Consider the following 15262-nt stretch of genomic DNA (forward strand, 5'->3'; position numbering starts at 1 on the left):
GGATTGAGGTAAGTAACACTTTTAGACTTGGTTCTAAGGGTTCAAAACCCCGAATTATGTGTTATGTAATTGGTATTGAGGTGATGCACATGGCAAGTGGCGGGCGTGCGGGTGTGCACCGTTAAAATTGTGACTTGGTCGATTCCATGACACTGTATAGTGGTTTTATCTTGTTGATACCTGTATTGTGATAAAGTAATTGAGCTGTCACTCATACTAGATATCATGTTTAGGATTTATGCCGGTATTGTTGGGATCCATAGTGGTCGTTTCTTGCTGTCATCTTACTGATTTCATTGATATTTCGTACTCAGTCATATTCATTCATTTCATATCATATCTCAATCTCAGTTGTTATTTATTGATAAATCATATCTTTATTTTCGAGATAGTTTCATGACATTGTGAGCCCATGAGTGAGATTGGAGAGATTGATGACTGAGTGAGGCCGAGAGCCGGATTATGAGTGACAGTTACGGGATCGGGCTGCACGCCGCAGCGGTTATACTGATTTATGATAGTGCTTGGGCTGAAGGAGCCCCTCCGGAGTCTGTACACACCCTCATTGAGTGCGGTTGATATTTCTGAGGGATGAATCTTCCCCGGACATGGATCTTGTCCGAAGCATTATATACTTGGAGATGGATCTTTCGGGATAGATCTTCCCTGGGCCGTATGGGCCATATACAGTACCGAGTGATTGAGCATTTGAGAGTGTGAGCACATAAGGCTGTCAGCATGATGCATCACATACAACATGCGCATTGGCATATTGAAGTGAAAGAGCTATATTCTTCACATTATTCAAATTTGATCTATTTTACTGTTACGATCCGAATTCACACCGTCGGGACCGTGATGACACCTAACGCTGCACTAGCTAGGCAAGCCAACATTTGAGGTTTGCAACATAACAATCGTATAAATTACTGGTAAACCGCGACAACTCAACGCATAATAATTAGTATAAGAAACGGAACTAGCATAATAATACTGTGCATGTGAAATCTATATGTCTAGCTACCCAGGGTCTGGAGTCACAATTCACGAACTACTGAGATTAACTACAAGTATTTGGCTGAAATGAAGAAGTACAATTGTATGTGAACTAAATGAAACAGTAAATGAGTACATATAGGAGGGGACTCCAGGAATCTGCGGACATTAGCAGATCTACCTCGGGTCTCCTGCGCAATAGCCAACTACGAACTCAGAATCAGCTCGGCTTGATACCTGGATCTGCACAGAAAGTGCAGAATGCAGCAGCAGTACAACCGACCCCATGTACTGGTAAGTGTCGAGCCTAACCTCGGTGAACTAGTGATGAGGCTAGGACGGGACACCACATAAACTTGAATAGTATAATCATGCTAATGGCAACAACAGTAAACAAAGGAAATAAACAGGAATAACGGGAAGAGGACATGCAACAAGGAATCTTAATATAAGGAGTTAGAGAATAAGAGAAGGGCACAATTTTAAACAGAAATCCTCAAATAACTTAAGCAATTTAGACAACAGAGGAAAACTGCACGGCATCATCCTTCGTGCTTTTACTCTCAACCTCACCAATATATAATAGAACGGCACGGTATCACCCTTCGTGCATTAAACCTCACATAATATACACGGCATCACCCTTCGTGTTTTATCACTCTCATATCATGGCACGGCATCACCCTTCGTGCATTAACGCTCACATATCATGGCACGGCATCACCCTTCGTGCATTATACTCATCCTCATAATATAAATAAATCATGCACGACATCACCCTTTGTGATTTACACTCCTCCTCACATATCACAGAATTAGAGAAGTATCACAAAGAAATCAGTATTTCATCAATGATTAATTTCACAAATTTGACATTTCAACCTTTAACCAATGTTAAAAAATTATCAACCTTGGTGGCACCGGATATAAGTCTCCCAACATTTGCAATAACAACAATAAGCACGGATAATAAGGTTTAAGACTTCAAAATCTGCAAGAATGAAATTTCACTCACATGCTATGACTCGACCACGACGCATAGGTGCTCGTCACCTCACCTATACATCATATTCAACAAAAAAACACACAGCAAATAATCACACAATACCTATTCCCTCAAGCCAAAGTTAGACAACACTTACCTCGATTCCACGGCCGAACTCAAGCCTCAAATACCGCTTTTACCTTAAATTCCACTTCCAACCCACTCGTATCTAGCCACAATTAACTCAATATCATCAATTATTGCTAAAGGAATCAATTACAATGCATAAATTTAGTTTTCCAAAAGTCAAGAATCGACCCCAAGCCCGCTTGGTCAAAACTCGAGGTTCGGACAAAAACCCATTCGCCTACAAGCCCAAATATGTAATTAGTTTTGCAATCCGACCCCAAATCGAGGTCTAAATCCCAATTATACAAAATCCCTAATTCTACCCAAACCCCCGATTTCTACCATAAAAAATCTACATTTTTGGATGAAAATTGATGATATGCAATGGATAATTGAAAGAAAGTGGTTTAGAATCATTTACCAACACTTGGGAAGAACTTGTCTCTTCAAAATCGCCTCTAAGCTTCCTTGATTTTAAAAATATGAAAGAATGGCCACTTCCCGTTTTGAGTTATGTTTTTAAAACACTGGACAGGCCTTCTTCGCGTTCACGAAGGGCCTGTCGCGTTCGCGGTGCATTGAGTCCAGAAGGGCATTCGCGTTCGCGAAGAGTTGCTCACGTTCGCGATGGTCTTTCCCCCTTGACCATCACGTTCGCGGGCCTTGGACTGCCTTCGCAAAGAACAACTCAGAGATTCCCCAACCCATCTCCTTTTTACTCTACGAGTTTGCGAGATGTCGGTCGCGTTCGTGAAGAGCAGCCCCCCAGTGCTCCGCGTTCGCGACCATGGCTTCGCGTTCGCAAACAACAATCCCCTCCCCAGCCCAGGTTGCACTTCGCGTTCGGGAGAGTTGCTGCGCGAATGCGAAGCACAAGGTATCAGTCATACCAGCAACATCAATACAGCAGATTTTCTAAGTTCAAAATATCCCGTAGCCTATCCGAACCTCACCCGAGCCCTCAAGGCTCCAAACCTAACATGCACACAAGTCTAAAAATATCATACGGGCTTGCTCGTACGATCAAATTGCCAAAATAACATCTAAAACTATGGATTTAACACCAAAACACATGAATTCCTTAAGAATACTTGAAATTTCTATTTTTACAACCGGACGTTCGAATCACATAAACTCAGTCCCGTTTCTCACTAAATTTCACAGACATTACTTAAATACCATATTAAACCTATACCGGGCTCCGGGACTAAAATACGGGCTCGATACCAACAAGATCAACATTATTCAATTTCTAAAAATTATTATATTTTCAGTTTAACAATTTTCTTCAAAAATTTATTTCTCGGGCTAGGGGCCTCGGAATTCAATTGCGTGCATACACCCAAATCCCATATTTTACTACGGATCCTCCGGGAACGTCAAATTACGGGTCCGAATCCGTTTACTAAAAATTTTGACGAAGTCAACTTAAATCAATTTTAAAGGCAAAACTCAACATTTTTCTCAAATTTCACATAAAAACTTTCCGAAAATGCGTCCGGACTATGCACGCAAATCGAGAGGAAATGATATGAAGTTTTGAAGACCTCAAAACCCCGAATTGGATTCTGAAATACGAGATGACCTTTTGGGTCATCACATTTACTGTTTTGAGCTATCTATTTAACTTTAAAGCATGCCTACGTTTCTGCACTGCTATTTTTATTTTGAACTGTGCCATTTGAGTTCGTCACTACCTTTCAGTCCAAAGGTTGGACTTGTTACTTACTGAGTTGGTTGTACTCACGTTACACCCTTCACCTCGTGTGCAGATTCAGGTGCTTCGTGTCACAGTGGCTGTTGATCGAGGAGTTAGGATTCAGAGACTATCGAGGTAGCTGCATGTCGTTCGGAGGCCTTGACTCTCCTTCATTATCTCTATCTATACTTCAATTTTTAATCCCTAGACATTGTAGTAGGCTGTATTCCGGTATAGATGCTTATGTACTCTGTGACAACCCGGTTTTGGGATAGATTGTATCGTATTTTGAATTATTTCTGTTTCAAAAAGGCTTTTCTTAAATATTAATTGCTTCCGTCTTTATTTTCAAAGATTTTTTTTACTGTGTTGAGATGTTGAGTAGTGGCTTGCTTAGTTCCACGATAGGCGCCATCACGACTGTTGGTTTTGCATCGTGACACAAGTTCAAAACCCATAAACTCCGAATCCTAATTATTCTTCTTTTCTAATGCTCTATATAGAGGTTCAAAACTTAGGTCAGCACTTTGGAAGTTTACTTTTCTTTAAATGATTCTAGTTAATTATTCCTCTTCACAATTTTGTCTTTTCATTTTGTTTTTTTTTTTTCTGTTGGGAAGGGACTTAAAGTTTTGAACGTGCCCTGAAATCAATTTTACGTGGCTTGTCCTCCACATGTTCCTTTGTGTTGTAGTAAAATTTTACTCTAGATGTTCCTTGGCAGTGTAATTGTTTTTGTCCGCTAATTTTTTTTATAAAATAAAATAAAAATAATGGTGTTTTCCAATAGAAGAAAAAAGAATATAGAGAGCAAGCATGAACAAGTTCTTCTCTTTAGTTTTGAAGAAAAAGAAGAAGAAAACGTTTACCAAAGTTCAATGTTTCCAATGTACTACTACTATAACTTAACAGCAAAAAGGAAAATGATTCGAATTTAATAATAAAAGAAGAAAAGAATATTACAGAAAAAAAAGGAGAGAGAAGATTCTTATTGATTTGGAATCAATTATAATGGAATAGAAACACTTTATTTATAGGGAAAGTGACTTAGCCACCAAAAAATATACCCTAAAATCTCTCTAAAATATAGACATTCACCATAAATACAATTATATTTATAACACCCCCCTTCCCTTGAATGTCTTTTTACCGGATAACGTGCCTCGTTAAAACCTTAACTAAAATAAAACCCAGTGGAAAAAAATTCTAGAGAAGGAAAAAGAGTACACATATCTAATAAGTCTTTTGGTTGCCTCGTTAAAAACCTTGCCAGAAAAATCCAGTGGGACAAAACCTTGTAAGGGAAAAAGAATACAACGCGTATTAACTCCCCCTGATGAGAGCATCAATTCACATCTTTGAACCTATGCATTCCAATCTTGTGCACCATCTTCAAAAGATCATTGGTAGAGATTGGATAAACAAATTAACCATATTAACTTGAATGAATATATTGCACCTTGAAATCACCATTCTTGATAGATATATAGTCTTCATATAATGTCGTGGAATGGCTTATCAATATCTCCATAGAGGTATTCTCGCTATCACATTATCATGCTTATAGTTATAGGAAGATATATATATGCACAAACTGCACTGAGGATATGGTACTTCAAGATCGAGAATTGTATATGCTTCAAACAATTTAAATCCTTCATGGATTATCATATAAGTATAGTCATATAAGCCATATAAATAGACTTCAGATGCATATCAAGTGTTCATGTCATGCTGACATATAAAATACATGAAAGTGATTGCACACACCTATTGACTTTATACTTTCGAGTGTTTGAACTATATGTCCAAAACTACATGTCTTTCTTATGAAACTAAATTCTACTTGAATTGTTTCTCTAAACTTAAGATCCTCGTATATATATATATATATATATATATATATATATATATATATATATATATATATATAACGCTATTATAGATGTCATCGATAAACATATTATATTGGTTCCAACCTCCTTATTTTCATATAGGCATAACATAGAGATCTCTTCATTCATATATTCAGGTACCTGAATCTCTCCTGAGATTTTATGAAGTGTTATGTCATGTGATCTTCTAGATCAGTTGCCTCCTTTATTATGATCATTTTGATCATTTGCTCGTCTTCTTATCAAGAAGTTTATTTAAAATCGATTTGTCTATACGCTTTAAGCGTACCATAGACTTTGTCCTTCTAGGACTTATTCTAATATGGGCATTTGCAGTGAGAATATAGTTACTTTCTTTGGGTCAGCAAATGTGCCTAGCATGCTTTGCAATCTATTGCAGATGAATTATCTTTTTATGAACTTCAAGTTCATATTGTCTTATTCGAGGATCTAGATGTACAAATGATAATTCATTCCACGTAACTTTTTCTCAATCGTTTATCTTGTCTCCCCCTCATGTTAGAAAAACTAACTTGCTTTCTCAAGTTTGAAAACCCACATTTGTGCGTTATGGTGTTAATTAAAATATACACCGCACATCAATAATAATAAGACGGGATTATTTGGTTTCTGACCCTGAACCACTTGTCAGGGGAGAATGTAATATGCTTTCGTATATAACGTATATCAAACTGATATAGATAACTTCGTTCTCATAACCAATAGTTTAGCTATTAAGTGGAGGCATTCAATAAATTATTTTGCTAAACCAACTGTGACGTAAACCAACTTATCAAGACAAACTGTCTTGAATAGAAAATCTGGAAATTATGCTCGAAATTAAATTATTGAGCAAGTTACCTCGCAAAACACCATGTTGCGGGTTAATAATAATCGCACATGTAACCATCTCATAGATGCATCTTATGTGGTATACATGGCATGTGAATGGGCCCATATTCACTTTTGATATTTCCAGCATTCATGGGGTTCAATCCCAATTTTTGTTGGTCTATTAATTAATGAGAACAAGCAATATAAGAGAATTCGTAAAGAACTTTCTAGTTCTTTAATATTTACCCTTGTGAATTCTCTATTATTTTTGCACATCATACTTAAATTGATATGGCTAAATCAATTATGTCAACTGAATATATCATCCATATTGATAAACTTCATATTTACACCATGACGTGTGCAATTATCAATAAACTCCAAGTTTATTATGATATGAGTTTTTATATCAATAAACATCCACTTTATTGTGGTACTGTCACGACCCGAATTTCCCACCCTCGGGAGTCGTGATGGGCACCTACTCATAGAAGCTAGGCAAGCCACGAATTTTAGAAATCTTAAACCCTTTTCATTTTTAACACTTTTAACTACTTGTAACAACAGGTGATCAACATTTAAACAGTAGCGAAAGATGAAATTAAGCGGAAGACTTAGATAAATATAATACCAAAATCGATACGAATATCCAACATATGTCTCTACCCAGAAACCGGTGTCACAACATTCACGGACTGTCTATGATTACTACATACAAATGTCTGAAAGAAAGAAACTCAGTCTGTCTCGGATACAAGTGATAACAGAACATAATAGTAGATAGAAGAGACGCCGGTCCTGTGGACGCCTGCAGGACTACCTCGGGATCTCTATGGACTAAAGGCTGGCTCCCAAGCTACTGCTGCTGTCCCAGTACTGCTCCGGTATCTGCACAGAGTGCAGAGTGCAGCATCAGCACAACCGACCCCATGTGCTGGTAAGTGCCTGGCCTAACCCCCGCGAGGTAGTGACGAGGCTAGGACCAGAATCCAGATAAACCTGTGCAGTTATATATATACACAATGGAAAAATAAACTAGAACAAACAATTAAAGCTTGGAAGGGGAAACATGCTTCGGGGAGTAACAGATAAAACAGAATTTCAAGAAAATTATCAAGAAACCAAAATTTAACTTCTAACAAGAATAAGGAAAAACAAAGGCAAATTTCACTCTTGGTCCACATCTCGTTGCAGGCATGCAACCCGATCCCATTTCTCATATCTTGTGGTAGGCGTACCACCCGATCCCATTTCATTATATCTCGTGGTAGGCGTACCACCCGATCCCATTTCATTATATCTCGTGGTAGGCTACCATCCGATCCCATTTCATTATATCTCGTGGTAGGCTACCACCCGATCCCATTTCATTATATCTCTTGTTAGGCGTACCACCGGATCCCATTTCATTATATCTCGTGATAGGCGTACCACCCGATCCCATTTCATTATATCTCGTAGTAGGCATACCACCCGATCCCATTTCATTATATCTCATGGTAGGCATACCACCCGATCCCATTTCATTTTATCTCGTGGTAGGCGTACCACCCGATCCCATTTCATTATATCTCGTGGTAGGCATACCACCCGCTTCCATTTACAAGCCAACACATAATCACAAGGAATCCCGGCAAGGGAACAAAAGCAATATAATAACTTCCCGGCACGGGAACAAAAATATCAAGACAAACATCCTGGCAAGGGAGAATCAGCTATAACCAATCCTAACTCAACTGCTACTCAGCTTAATTAGTACCAACACTCAATCATAAATAAAGTCCACGAAAATAAACTAAATCTTGCTCAATATCGAGAATCATAAATTAAAGCATCCGTAGTCACATTTAAGAACACAACATCTATCAATTCAAGACTCACGGTCATGCTCGACACCAACGTATAGATACTCGTCACCATGCCTATACGTCGTACTCAACAGGAAGTAATTAGCAATTGGGACACAACTCCTAATCCCTCAAGCTAAGGTTAGACCGGACACTTACCTCTAACTTCCACGGCCAACTTAATCTTCAAATACCGCCTTTCCTTTCGAATTTGGCTCCAACACAGTTGTATTTATACATAATCGACTTAATAACATCAATAAATGCTAAACAATCCAATTCCAATGCTTAATTATAACTTTCCAATCATTTTTTCCAAAAACCCAAAAATTGACCTCGAGCCCGCTTGGTCAAAACACGAGGTTCGGACCAAATCCCATCACCCACGAGCACGAATATATCATTTGTTTTGAAATCCGACCCTAAAACGAGGTCAAATTCCCAAATAATCAAAAAGCCCTAACTCTTCCCAATTCCCCAATTTTCTACCATTAAAACCCTAAGATTATTGATAAAAGTTGATGAAAACAATAGATAGTTGAAAGAAATCAGTTAACGAATACTTACTTGTGATTTGGGAAGAAAATCTCTTGAGAAAATCGCCCTAGTTCTTCTATTTTTGTGAAAGTTTGAAAGAAAAATTGCTGAAGTTATGTTTTAAAAGAATCACTGCCCGACATCCGCATCTGCGGTGCATGGGTCGCACCTGCGAGATCGCACGTGCAGATATCTGACCGCTTCTACGGAAATGTCTAGGCCCCGCTGGGGCCACATCTGCGAGAAAAGGAACCGCTCCTACGGAACCGCATCTGCGGAAGATTTTCCACATCTGCGAGACTCGACCGCACCTACGACCCACTGTGCGCACCTGCGTGGCCGCATCTGCGGCCAAAGAACCGCAGGTGCGGTTACACCAGAACTGGTGCAACAACAGTGTTTTCCTAAGTTTAAGCACCCTGGAACCTACCCGAAACTCATCCGAGCCCTCGGGGCTCAAAACCAAACATACGTACTAACTCAATAACATCATACAAACTTATCCGTGCGATCAAATCGCCAAAATAACTTCAATAACAACGAATTAAACCTCAAAAATCAAAGAATTTCCTCAAACTTCTTAAAATATCAATTTTTGCAATTTAGGCCCGAATCACGTCAAATGACATCCGTTTTTCACCAAATTTCATAGAATCATCTTAAATAATAAATAAGACAAAACCGGGCGTTGAAACCAAAATACGGGCCCGATACCAACATGTTCTAATCAAATTTCATTTCAAAATCCTATAAACAATTGCAAAAAAGAATTTTCTCTAAAAATTCACTTCTCGGGCTTGGGACCTCGGAATTAAATTCCTGGCATACGCCCAAGTCCCATATTTTCCTACGGACCCTCCGGGACCGTCAAATCACGGGTCAGGGTCCGTTTACCCAAAATGTTGACCGAAGTCGACTTAAATGCATTTTAAGTCAAAATTTCAATATTTCACAGATTTTTCACATAACAGCTTTCCGGCTACACGCCCAGACTGGACACGCAAATCGAGGTGAAGATAAAAGAGGTTTTCAAGGCCTCGGAACAAAGAATTCAATTTAAAAGCAAGTGATGAACTTTTGGGTCATCACATTCTCCACCTCTAGAACAACCGTTCGTCCTCGAGCGGACAGAAGAAGGAAGTTACGGGTTCGAGCCGGACCCTTATGGTCCGGCCGACCTCCGGTGATAACAGAACATAATAGTAGATAGAAGAGAGGCCGGGCCTGCGGACGCCGTCAGGAGTACCTCGGGATCCCTGTGGACTGAAAGCTGGCTCCCAAGCTACCGCTGTTGTCCCAGTACTGCTCCGGTATCTGCACAGAGTGCAGAGTGTAGCATCAGCACAACCGACCCCATGTGCTGGTAAGTGCATGGCCTAACCCCGGCGAGGTAGTCACGAGGCTAGGACCAGACTCCAGATAAACCTGTGCAATTATATATATATATATATGGAAAAATAAACTAGAACAAACAATTAAAGCTGGGAAGGGGGGACATGCTTCGGGGAATAACAGATAAAACAAAATCTCAAGAAAATTATCAAGAAACCAAAATTTAACTTCTAACAAGAATAAGGAAAAACAAAGGCAAATTTCACTCTCGGTCCACATCTCGTTGCAGGCGTGCAACCCGATCCCATTTCTCATATCTTGTGGTAGGCGTACCACCCAATCCCATTTTATTATATCTCATGGTAGGCGTACCACCCGATCCCATTTCATTATATCTCGTGGTAGGCGTACCACCCGGTCCCATTTCACTATATCTCGTGGTAGGCATACTACCCGATCCCATTTGATTATATCTCGTGGTAGGCGTACCACCCGATCCCATTTCATTTTATCTCGTGGTAGGCGTACCACCCGATCCCATTTCATTATATCTCGTAGTAGGCATACCATCCGCTCCCAGTTACACGCCAACACATAATCACAAGGAATCCCGGCAAGGGAACAAAAGCAATATAATAACTTCCCGGCAAGGGAACAAAAATATCAAGACAAACATCCCGGCAAGGGAGAATTAGCTATAACCAATCCTAACTCAACTCCTACTCAGCTCAATTAGTACCAACACTCAATCATAAATAAAATCCACGAAAATAAACTAAATCTTTGCTCAATATCGAGAATCATCAAATAAAGCATCCGTAGTAACATTTAAGAACACAACATCTATCAATTCAAGACTCACGGTCATGCTCGACACCAACGTATAGATACTCGTCACCATGCCTATACGTCGTACTCAACAGGAAGCAATTAGCAATTGGGACACAACTCCTAATCCCTCAAGCTAAGGTTAGACCGGACATTTACCTCAAACTTCCACGGCCAATTCAATCCTCAAATTACTGCCTTTCCTTTTGAATTTGGCTCCAACACTATCGTATCTATACATAATCGACTTATTAACATCAATAAATGCTAAACAATCCAATTCCAATGCTTAATTAAAACTTTCCAATCATTCTTTCCAAAAACCCAAAAATTTACCCCGGGCCTGCTTAGTTAAAACATGAGGTTCGGACCAAAACCCGATCACCCATTCACCTACGAGCCCGAATATAACATTTGTTTTGAAATCCGACCCCAAAACGAGGTCCAATTCCCAAATAATCAAAAAGCCCTAACTCTACCCAATTCCCTAATTTTCTGCCATTAAAACCCTAAGATTATTGAAAGTTGATGAAAACATTAGATAGTTGAAAGAAATCAGTTAATGAATACTTACTTGTGACTTGGGAAGAAAATCTCTTGAGAAATTCTATTTTTGTGAAAGTTTGAAAGAAAAATTGCTGAAATTATGTTTTAAAAGAATCACTGCCCGACTTCCGCATCTGCTGTGCATGGGTCGTACCTGCGAGACCGCACATGCGGATATCTGACCGCTTCTGCGAAAATGTCTAGGTCCCGTTGGGGCCGCATCTGTGAGAAAAGGAACCGCTCTTGCGGAATCGCATCTGCGGAAGATTTTCCGCATCTGCGAGACTCGACCGCACTTGCGACCCACTGTGCGCACCTGCGTGGCCGCATCTGCGGCCAAAGAACCGCAGGTGCGGTTACGCCAGAATTGGTGCAACAACTGTGTTTTCCTAAGTTTAAACACCCCGGAACCTACCCGAAACTCACCCGAGCCCTCGGGGCTCAAAACCGAACATACGTACTAACTCAATAACATCATACAAACTTATCCGTGCGATCAAATCGCCAAAATAACCTCAATAACAACGAATTAAACCTCAAAAATCAAAGAATTTCCTCAAACATCTTAAAACATCAATTTTTGCAATTTAGGCCCGAATCACGTCAAATGACATCCGTTTTTCACCAAATTTCACAGAATCATCATAAATCATATATAAGACCTGTACCGGGCGCCGGAACCAACATATGGGCCCGATACTAACATGTTCTATTCAAATTTCATTTCAAAATCCTTTAAACATTTTCAGAAAATAATTTTCTTTAAAAATTTATTTCTCGGGCTTAGGACCTCGGAATTCGATTCCGGACATACGCTCAAGACCCATATTTTCCTACGGACCCTCCGGACCTTCAATCACGGGTCCGGGTCCGTTTATCCAAAATGGTGACCTAAGTCAACTTAAATGCATTTTAAGTCAAAATTTCAATATTTCATAGATTTTTCACATAACAGCTATCCGGCTACACGCCCGGACTGCGCACGCAAATCGAGGTGAAGATAAAAGAGGTTTTCAAGGCCTCGGAACATAGAATTCAATCTAAAAGCAAGTGATGACCTTTTGGGTCATCACAGGTACTCTGTTATTTATGTAGTACAAATTGGAGAATAAAGCGGGTAGCTTTTCACATACATATTTCTCCGCTACAAGTTGTAGTAATAGACGATATTAAATCTTTTCTTTATTTATAGTCTCAATATAATCAACCGCTTTCGCGCATACTTTGGAAACTGAATAAGTTTCTTTGAGACTTACTACAACACAATGCCTTATTGATAATCAATTTTATTCCTCCAAAATAGTAATAATTGGCTCTTTCAGTGCTCTGAATTAATTTGGTACTACAACATATTCATCAACATCCATATGGTGAATATCTCTTTTAAAGAGAAAGTTATACCATTATGGTTATGGTCAAAATTATATGCAAGATATGTTTCTTGCATTAATGTTATTCTTTAATAATCACATTACCAAAATATTTTGGCATGCATTAGGTACATGACCAATGACCATTTATGCCATAATAATGACATTATTTTCTTATTTCCTCTCAAACCTCCTCCTAGAGGTGAGTATGGTATATACCACTAGCACGCTCATATTCTTCCAAAAGTGAATATGTATTCATAAATCAGATGTTATCACATTCACATCTTGAATGAACTATAATCATCTATATGTGCTTTATAAAATCTCATATCAAATCAATGACAAATATTACTTTCACAGAGTGAATGATTATTTTGAGAATCCTTATTATTCTCATTATCACAATGATGACGATTATAATTTCGTCTATTGCCACGTCCACATCCATTGATACCTTCACGGTAATAATTTATTCTTCTTTTAGACTTATCACATATTGCTATTACATTCTCTTAAGGGAATGAAAATGAAGCAAATTCAATGGGACGGGTTTTCAATTATTATGCTCACGATCATACATGACCTTGATCATGGGAAGACATAGAAATTTTACCACTTCGAGTGGTTATAATTTTTTACTAACTCCATTAGAGTTATAAACAAAATTTATTTCTTTTGCTTGTATTTAAAATCGAATTATAGAATAAAACACTACTAGAAATTCGGCAAAAACCGACCAAGAAAAATCGACCAACTTTGGTCGGTCAAAAAATCGCCCAAAAGTTCGACCAACGTTGGTCGGATTTTTAAAAAAAAAATATTTAATTTTGTTTTTACGAAACCGACCAACTTTGGTCGGTTTTCTTTGGCAATAAAATGCAGGAAACTATTTTTGAGTCTCGCAAAATCTTTTTTTGAACAAACCGACCAACTTTGGTCGGTATTTTTAACCGACCGTCAAAATACCGTCCACACGTAAATGGTCGCATTTTGGTCGGTAATTGGCCATAACCGACCAACTTTGGTCGGTTTTTTTTGTCGGTTTTTGGCGTATTTCTAGTAGTGAAAGAGAAAAATACGGTAAAATACATACCTTAAATCCAATTTAATCATGAAGGAAGATCATTGAACAATTGACAATCATTATGCTCAATCCCAATGCTTCTACTCAATTGGTTAGAGTCTCGTGCTGATAACGTGTTATAAAACAATAAAAGAAGAATATTGCAGAGAAAAGTAGAGAGGGATGATTCTTATTGATTTGGAGTCAGTTACAATGGAATAGAGCCGCTCTATTTATAGGAAAAATGACTTAGCCACCAAGTAATAAACTTTAAAATCTATCTAAAATATAGACATTCACCATAAATACAATTCTATTTATAACAAGAACAAAATTTTATGTAGTCTTTATCTTCGCAGACCTTTCATCCAACGGATCACTTTAATCTCAAAATTATTAAACTTGTTAGAATTTTTTCATTATTAAAATTATTACAATTAATGATTTTCTTAATAAAGACAATAAACAAATTTTTTTCTTAATCTGCTTGATTTTGTTATCATTTTATGGATACACTTCCCGTAATATATTTAACGTTCTTAAAAGGACATTTTATAAAAACCAATTTCGGCTGGCAATTACCTCCGCAGAGAATCCTCCTAACCAAATGGAGTAGATAACTAACCAAATTATTTCTGATAATAATAATATTATGGAAAAAAAATCATCTGATTGATTCACTTTCCATTACTAGTGATCACGGAAATAAAAAAAAAATAAAAGATATATTTCCTTCATTATATGTAACGGTAGAAATCATTCTTATATATATATATATTCAACTATAGTATCCAGTCAAATCCTTAAGGTGAAAAAAAAACAATATTTTTCATTCTTAAATCTCTCAACATGATTTCCTTCTTAGTGAAAATCTTTTTCTTGTTACTTATCATACCCTATGACATTACAGAAAGTCAATGCTTATTTTACGAAGTGCACATTTTCAATAATCTTCCTCGAAATTCACCACAACTACAACTTCACTGCGCGTCTGGAGATGATGATTTTGGACATCAATATCCTGGGGTGAGAAAGGACTATAGTTGGTCATTCTGTGAGAATTGGTTTCCAAAAACTTTATATTTTTGTCACTTTTGGTGGGGTTTTAAAGAACAAGCATTTGAAGTATTTAACAACTCAAATAATTGCATAGATGGAGGGGATAAATATGTTCCAGATGAAACTACCAAATGTGTGT

The sequence above is a fragment of the Nicotiana attenuata genome, unplaced genomic scaffold, assembly GCF_001879085.1.
Source record: "Nicotiana attenuata strain UT unplaced genomic scaffold, NIATTr2, whole genome shotgun sequence".
In the NCBI taxonomy this organism is placed as follows: domain Eukaryota; kingdom Viridiplantae; phylum Streptophyta; class Magnoliopsida; order Solanales; family Solanaceae; genus Nicotiana; species Nicotiana attenuata.